This window comes from Alligator sinensis, unplaced genomic scaffold (genome assembly GCF_000455745.1).
Source record: "Alligator sinensis unplaced genomic scaffold, ASM45574v1 scaffold521_1, whole genome shotgun sequence".
In the NCBI taxonomy this organism is placed as follows: Eukaryota; Metazoa; Chordata; order Crocodylia; family Alligatoridae; genus Alligator; species Alligator sinensis.
The window spans coordinates 1,390,116-1,398,464 of NW_005842374.1; the positions used below are offsets into that span (position 1 = coordinate 1,390,116).

At 42.4% G+C, this 8,349-nt stretch overlaps 1 long non-coding RNA gene across 1 annotated transcript in view; it reads right to left on the reverse strand.

Moving 5' to 3' along the window:
- Positions 1-8,349, reverse strand: part of LOC112551195 — a 54,003-nt gene that overhangs the window by 35,063 nt on the left and 10,591 nt on the right. The window contains exon 2 of the long non-coding RNA XR_003095413.1: positions 2,867-2,948. This is a non-coding gene — a long non-coding RNA (uncharacterized LOC112551195). The remainder of the gene's footprint in view (positions 1-2,866; positions 2,949-8,349) is intronic.

Genomic DNA, 8,349 nt, shown 5'->3' on the forward strand with positions numbered 1-8,349 from the left:
CACAAAGACAGACCAAGTAGCTAAAGAAAGATTGCCCAAGGAATGTGAGGAGAGAGAAAAGGTAATGAGGATAGAGAAGACACAGAAAGCAAGGCTGGGAAAGATACTACTTAATTGGGATACACAATAAATTTCACTGAGAGCACCATTGCACGTACGGTTGACCCTAACTGCATGACAGATATCATCCCAGACACTTCTTCTTCCTTATTCCTTATTTACACAAATCTGCTATGACCCAGTGCTTGGTAAGATCTACTGTTTTCAACTCTGATAAAACTCATGATCAACTCCCACGTCAGAAAACGCAGCACCTTCCTACAGCAGCCACTAAAGATCTGGTAAGAACACTGCTTGTACTGAGGATTATTTCCTACTGCTAAAAATAGAGGTGCTTCCATATTTCCAATTTAAGTAACACTGCCACAATTAGCACATTACTGTTGTTATATAATGTGTATTTTATGGCAACAAGCAAAAGCTCTAAACGGGATCAGAGATGTATTGTAAAACTCTCGAAGTAAACACAAGATGAAGACTCAGTCCTTCCCCTACAGTTCGCAGTCTAACAACATGTGAAGAGGGAGACTGAAATGACTATATACATGAAATGACAGGTAACAGGAACCAATCTTCTCATGACCATGTATTGAGGATCTGGGACAGGATCCTGACAGTTATTTGTCATTATTCCAAGCAACTTTTTCTTGCAACAAATATCCATATTCATGGCTGCATCCTGCTGTTATTGAAGTCAATGAACCTTTTCAAATAACTTCAATGAGACCAGTACATAATTTGATTTAAAAACCACCCACATTTTTCATTACTAGCAACATTGCATGTCTAAGAATTCAGACATGTTCCTATTTTTATTAAATGTCTTTGTTGATAATAAATATCAGTTTACCATTTCTTAAAATCCTTATTGACATGTTGAACTTTTTTAAAATGGAAAATGACCCTATAAAACCAGTTGTACAAAAATGTTCTCTTCTGGTTTCAGCATGAGCTACAGAGTATAAAACACGAGTAAAAAATGCCTTGCAGATTTTTTCCTCCCTTTTATCCCTGCTCTTTATTTTCATTCTTTATCCTTTGTCCTGTTAAAATGTAGTGGCCAAATTAGTTATCTGTTTTAGGAATCATTTTATAATTAACCAAATGGAAAAAAAAAATCAAGACATTTTCAATTCCCTAAAAAACAAATCATATTTTATCCACCCACTGCAACATCTGCTGATGGAAAGCGGAGTATGTTTCTTAACTAATATCCATTGGACGTTTGAAGACAACACTTTAAAGTGGATTTAAAGTGGGTTAAATGCCTTTTGCATCACTTTAATGGCATTGATGTTTGCACGTTCGGTGGCGTATTGCACATTAATTCCAACCGCTGTAGCATATTTGGCAGCATAATGCGCCTTAAATTACTTTGGGATGCAGCAAATGACTTTGGGATGCTGCAAAGTAAAACACCTCCGGGGAGTTTTAGTTTCCTACCCTACAGCCGCAGAGGGAAGAACCAGGCTCCATGCAGCTCAGGGACTGTGCAGGCAACTTGTGCAGGCAGCCTGGCAGCAGCCCAGGATGGTAGGCTCCACAGAAGGAGAAAAAAAAAAAGCGGCAAGCCTGGCTTTTTTTTTTCCCCCTGGAGCCTGCCTGCCTGCCTGAGCTGTGCAGGGGCCTGGTGCTTCCCTCTGAGGCTTCGGTGCCCACCCTGGGGACTGCCTGAACTGGGTTCCTGCAGGCAGTTGCTGTTGGGGGGGGCGGCCGCTGCTGCATCAGAGGGAAGCACCAGCCCCTCCCCTCCATCCCCCCGCAGCTCAGGGACTGCTCTGCCTGCCAGCAGCTCATTCTCCCCTCTCCGCTGCTGGAGAGGCAGGTAAGGATCAGTCTCCAACACAGGTGTACGCAACAAGGGAGGTTTACTTCGCCCTAAATTGAAGCGGTGGTTTTTAAAAAACACCGCTTCAATTTAGGTAGAATTAAATCCCCATGTCGTGTAAAATGCCCAATATTGTCAGCTGTGAACACCTGCAAGTGCTAAACTTGCAGTCTATAATGGTTCCAATACTGGACACATTATTCAGGCAATGTTCAACAGGAGTTTTGCCCAACTAAGGGCAAAAAGGAAAGAGCTCTTGTTTTGGCTTAGGCAATAAACTGTACAATAAACTGTACTCTACTTTTAACATGTAGCAGAAGTGTTCTCTGTATTATACAGGTGTGCCTTAGCTTTCTGCTGTTGCAATGAGGTAGGGTGAGCCTGAGCTACTACAAAAGTGTCAATACTACTATCCTAAGCATAGTGAGAGTCAGTGACAATATATAAACATCAGCACAGAGCTGAAACTGTGACACTAATGTGGAAGAGACAATGGCAGGTTTCCATGGGGTAGGTAAGACTGTGCCTGCCCCTGTTCCTGATACACTCTCTACAAGGGCAGAAGGAAGGTTATCTATACATGTTTAGTGTGGGAGATAACTGTTGGCATCCAGCTATCAAAAATCATGCATCCAGGCCGATAATAATTACATTGGTTCAAAATAAATAGCATTTTAAAATAACAACATTTGGGCTCTTTTTATTTGTTTTTGAGCCTTTGGTGTTCATGTTTTTTAAGCATTTTTTGCAGCTGAGTTTTAGTAGTTATTCTTTTAATTAAAATTAAGGTTTTCATGCAATCAAATGACTCTGTTTAGAACCAGCCTTAATAAAAATACTATGAATTGTGACACTTGTAATAAAATCCCTAAAGCTTGCGATGCTATTTCTGCATATCCTGGAAATGTAGATTTTGTCTTCCCTGTCATTTAGAGTACAGAGGAAAGAGTACGTAGAATGGGAAAGGGGAGGTATTACCTTCCTTGTGTATTTCCTGGTTTTCTGATGTATTTTTCAAATATCTTGAAAGTTTCAATTTGTATTGTCCAACTTCCATGCTCTGAAAGGATATAAAGCACTGTTAAGCTATTTTATCTAATTTATTTAAGCATTTCTTTACTGAATAAGAGTAAGAAGGTGATTGTTGTAAATCTGGTTTGGGGAACTAGCTTTTCCCTTGGAACATTCTCTTGATGGAAACTGCTGAAACCATTCCAGACAAAAGGGAATCTAAGAAAGTTCAGCTTTACATGATGAAAAAGAGTAAAAACCACTTCCATTCAGTGCAAGATGAGCACACTGTATTTTATCAGTTGACAGTTATTCCCTGGGCAGACAATCATAATGCAGCTGTTCATTATCAAGATGGCAGCATTTTCTCACATGAGTAAGGTGCATCATGATCAGAAGAAACGGGTCATCTTTGGAGTAAAGCCAGTTTGTGAATAAGTACTGGACATCAGATTTCTTAAACTATTCCAGCATCATCATCTGTAACACACAGGCAGAGTTTAGAACAAAAGCAACAATGAGCTGTAAGAAACTGAAAATCAAATGCAGGGGGGAAGAGCACTTGAAATGGAAAACAATGTTTCAAATCACATATTTGTAAGAAAAATGGAACAAGCAAACCTCTAACAATGCCATTCATTCAATACAAAAATTCACAGGAAAGGGGCTATGGCCTGATTCTCATTTATACATAAGCTCTTTACACAATTCAAGCATGGCAAAGCTCCTTAGAGTAGTGATGCCCAACCTTCTGGCCCTACAAGCTGGATGAGTGCAGTAGAATACAAACTGCGAGTGGGGTTAGTCTATGGGCTGGATCCAGTGTTGGGTCAGTGCACAAGGTTGGTATGAGGGTATGATCTGGCACACCAGTCTGGCTCTGAGCATTGGATCTGGCCACAGAACAATCCCGTGCACCAACCCAGCCCTGCACATTGGCCTGGCCCTGTGCACAGGATCATGTTATCCATCCCACAGAGCTCCCCATGCGGCCAGAAAACTAGCAAAGGGGGAAGCGGTGGCAGAATTAATTGCTATGGCTTTGGAAACCATAGCAACTAATGCTGCCACTCCCCCCTGAAGCCAATTTTCTGGATCTGTGGGGGGACCTACAGGCTGAATGATATAGCTCCATGGGCCAAATTATGCCCATGAGCTAGAGGTTGAGCACCCCTGCTTTAGAGTGTGATATGCATTTACTCTTATGCCCCTTTTGCAAAGTTTTGCCGCTATTGGAGTTGTGAAAGGGATATCTTTGCAAATGTGAATTCAGTCCATATTCCGCCTCTGCTACCCTGTGTCACAACCCTAGGGTGTGATTTGATGTGTGTGCACTTCGGCACTGCTAAATTATTTCCCGCCACTCGGAGCTTTCTTTGCAGGGTGCATTTCTCAGTTGCAAAGAGAAGTGCACGGTGCAAAGGAGTTCCTGCCACCCGCATGCAAATTTGTGTCCCACTATTGGCCAGTTCTAAATTATTCCCACGTGGCGGCTAGCGATTGCCTTGCTAGCTGTATAAGAGGCTTGAGCGGTTTCTGCCCAAGTTGGAGGACTCCACAACCATCTGGAGGAGGAGGACTTCACATCTTGTGAAGATCTCTAAGCGCTGCGGAGCCTATCGAACCCAGCGTATACCTCAAGAAGGCTATAGGGGTCTGATCAACCTCTGGCCTCTCCCCGTCGCCGCCTGATCCCTCGACGTACCCTTCCCTGCGCACAAGTTCCATGGAGCCCAGCAAACTTCGTGTGAGTGTATCCAGAGCTCTGTCTGGGTTTGAGTCCTGCAGGTTTATCTTCCCGTCGCCGAAAACCCATTGCGACGTACTCTCGTGTTTTGCATCTTCCCGTCGCTGAAAACCCCTTACGATGTACTCTCGTGCCCTGCAGGTTCGAGTTTTGTTTTGTTTCCTGTCTGTAACTGCAACTCAAGCAAGTTTTCCTGCCTGCACCGCGACCATCTTCGGTGTAAGTAAAAAAATCTTTAATCAACTGCTAAGCGTCTGTGCCTAATTCTAGCCCGCCGGCCTGCATTCCCCGACCCGCGTGCCAGGGCTGCTGGCCACAGTCCGCCACGCGCCCCCGAGAACCTCGGACCGCTCCCGGCCCGCACACCCTGTTGTTATTTAACATAATTGGATAGGAATGCTAATTGCTGTCCGCAATCTACTTGTCCTCTTAGTCATTCCATGCCATGGACATTCTAATGGGCTGATGTTAGGACACAAGTAATTCTTAGGCTGGGGTTCCACTTTGATAGTAGCAAAATCTCATTCTATGTCAGGCCCAAATGGTGAAAAGAAATTTCATGAGATCAACTGAGCTTTTGGGATTTCCTTCTCCTTAGGCTAAAATGGCTGCTTCCTGAGATTTCTAATATAAACCAAGCTAGGGCCTTTTTCCATTCGGGATCTTTCCTGGGATTCTGACTGGAACTGCAGGTTTTTTAATTTCGGGGCTTGAGCTTCAAACTTACTCTTGCACTGTCATTCATTAAGAGGCCTAGATTCAAGTTTCTGGCTTTGAATCATCTACACGCAACTTCAATGGGAAAGAGATCAGGAAGACTGTTTGGCCCTTTTCACTTTCATAAAGAACAGTGACTAAGAATAAGTTATTGAACAGCACAAGAATTAAAAAGCAATACATTTGACAAAAAATTCAATCTTGAGTACACTCATGTATAAGATTCTTTCAGACCAAACTGAAGGTGTCCACAAGCCCTGGAATTCACTTAAAAAGGCTTCTCAAAATACAGATTGTACCGGTAGAGTTAATTATAATGGTTGATTTAAAAGAGGAAAACCCCTCCAGCATGGCTACAATTGTATTATAAATATGCTTGTGTTGCTACAACTTAATTTTATATGGGGAGTGGAATACGTCCCATTGTTACCACTGTAACTGCATATACAGCAAGGATTGTACCAGTATAATTTTCGGGAAAATCCCTCCCCTTATTGATACATATATATCAATATAAAAACTGGGTATTCGCAAGTTTTTTCTTTCCTCGTCATGTGTCAATTTCTAGAACATTAAATATGCGTAGCATATACATCCTGCTTCTTCAGCCCTGTTAATGTGAAAATACTCTTCATACAACCAGCTTGACAAGACCACCACAAAGCTTAGGCTCTGTCTAAATTCAGGTTTTCTTATGAGTAAGCGATTTCAAAGGGTCTCCATCAGTCTGAATTGCTAAACTCTAAGAAAAGAAACCTGTAATTGTGGGAGTGTTATAATAGGGCTCGAATGTATACAGAGTGCATGGTTCTGATTTCAGAAAATCTAAACCCCAAGACATGGAAAAAAGATGAACTATGGATACCCAACTGAAAGATGAGAAGCAAGTCCAAATGGGATGATGTCAAATAAATCAGAAAATGAGCAACTGATGTGAGAAGTACAGACCTATTATGGGTAACTGGTCAGTCATTAGGTTGACCAACACTCGCCCACAACATCAGGCTTTCAAGGATTCTGGATTTCAGAATGGTTTTCATTAGAAATGATCGATTCACGAGTCAAATTTCCTGAAAGTATTGCAGTTCAGGCACATGTTGCAGAAAGACTAACATGGCAGCTAACCTAGACACCTACCAGACCAATGCTAGGTGGGTTACAAAACTAGCTTTTATTTTCTCTGGTTCAAAACCTAGAAACTTGTGTGATCTTTTAGAAAAGTTGTTTAACTTTGGTCTCTTTTAGGTATATAAAGAATTATTCTTTAATATATGTTATATATTCTAACCAAATACATTTCTGTAGACACATCTCCCATGACCCCTCAACACAGACTACTAGCCATCTGCTGGAGTTAAAAACAAATGCAAAAGTGCTGAGGTAGACATGTCCCTGTTCAAATAAAAACTGAAAAACAAAACAAAACAAAACCAAAAAAATGGTTATATAGGATAGCTGTTGAGACTCTTGTGGTTTCACTCAGCTTTACAAAGCCAGTACAAGGTTGAAAAGCTTAGCTGGTGGTCATAAAGGATTCTGAGGTTTAACAGGAAGATCTGCTAGCTAGCTGCATGTTAGTGACCATCTAGGAATGCAGAAGCAGCACAGGTTTCTCTGAAGCCAAAAGCAAGCACGTCAGCAGCATGGTTTCTTCCTTTCATTGAGTTTTGGAAGATGGGGACAAGACTTCTGACAAATGAGAATGGAGTGACCGTCCAAGGCAGTGGCAACATGTAGGGAGTACACGGGGATGAAGCGCCGCTGGCAGTTCCAGGAACATCGTTCATGCTTACTGGTCAGCAAGATCAACCGCAAGGGATGCCCCTGCCCCCCCCCAGTCGGCAAGATCAGCCATGGAGGGACGGTTCCTGACTGGCCACTGGGGGGGGGCATGTGCCCCCCGCCCCCAACTCAGGTGGCACCAGTTGCCCATGATCCAAGGTCAACTGGCATCACCAGACTATCACCAGAGTAATAAGGTCATTTTTATGCAAACAAGGAAAAATTCCATTCCAGTAACCTCAGTTATTAGAAATGAAAATCCACAGATCAAAAGAAAAAAAAAAACCCTCCACCTCAGAAAGTCAGTAGGTATTTTGAGACATTGAAGGTCTTGAATGTATACTTTATCCATCCTAAAAAGTCCTGACTCAGAAATAATTATAAAATGTAAACTAACCAAAAGTTAGAAATAAAATCATTAATTCTAGAGTTCCCCTATTATACCTGGCAGACAAGGTTCCTTGGGTGAATTTGATATCTTTTATTAGACAAACCCAAATAGTTGAAGAATAGTTATTAAGCAAGCTTTCGGGTTCAAAAACCCTTCGTCAGGCTAAGGAAGTGTCAGCAATTGGTGTGTGCTCTTCCTGGATGGAATGAAAAGTAAAGAAGCCAGTGGCTGGGCTGGGGAGTCAGTTGCCAGGCAGATTATAATGTACCAAAAATCCAATGTCTATGTTTAGTCCATGATCTCTAGTATCCAGGAGGTTGATGAAATGCAGCTCATAGGCTCGTCTCTGGGATGTGTTGTGTAAATTTCCCTTGAGAGGACTGAGAGATTGGAGAGAGAGTGGCCCTCCTGTGAGAAATGTGCCCCCACCGGTAATTGGGTATTTCTGTCTTTGATGGATTTCTGGTGTGCATTCATTCTGGTGCACAGTTGTTGTTTGGTCTCTCCTACGTATTTTCCATCAGGGCATTTGGTGCATTGGATGAGGTATATTACATTTCTGGAGGTGCAACTGTAAGATCCTGGGATGCTGATGGCTCTGTTGTGGGGTGTAGTAATTGTGGGGGTGGTGGAGACATGTGGGCAGGTTTTGCATTTCTTGTCATGGCACGGTCTGGATCCTTTTGGTGTGTTCTGGGGTTGAGGAAGTTTGCTTCTGGTGATGAGGTTGGCGAGGTTCGGTGCTTGTTTGAAGGCTAGGATGGATGGCTCTGGGAAGATCTTTTTAAGAATAGGGTCTCTGTCTAGTATGGG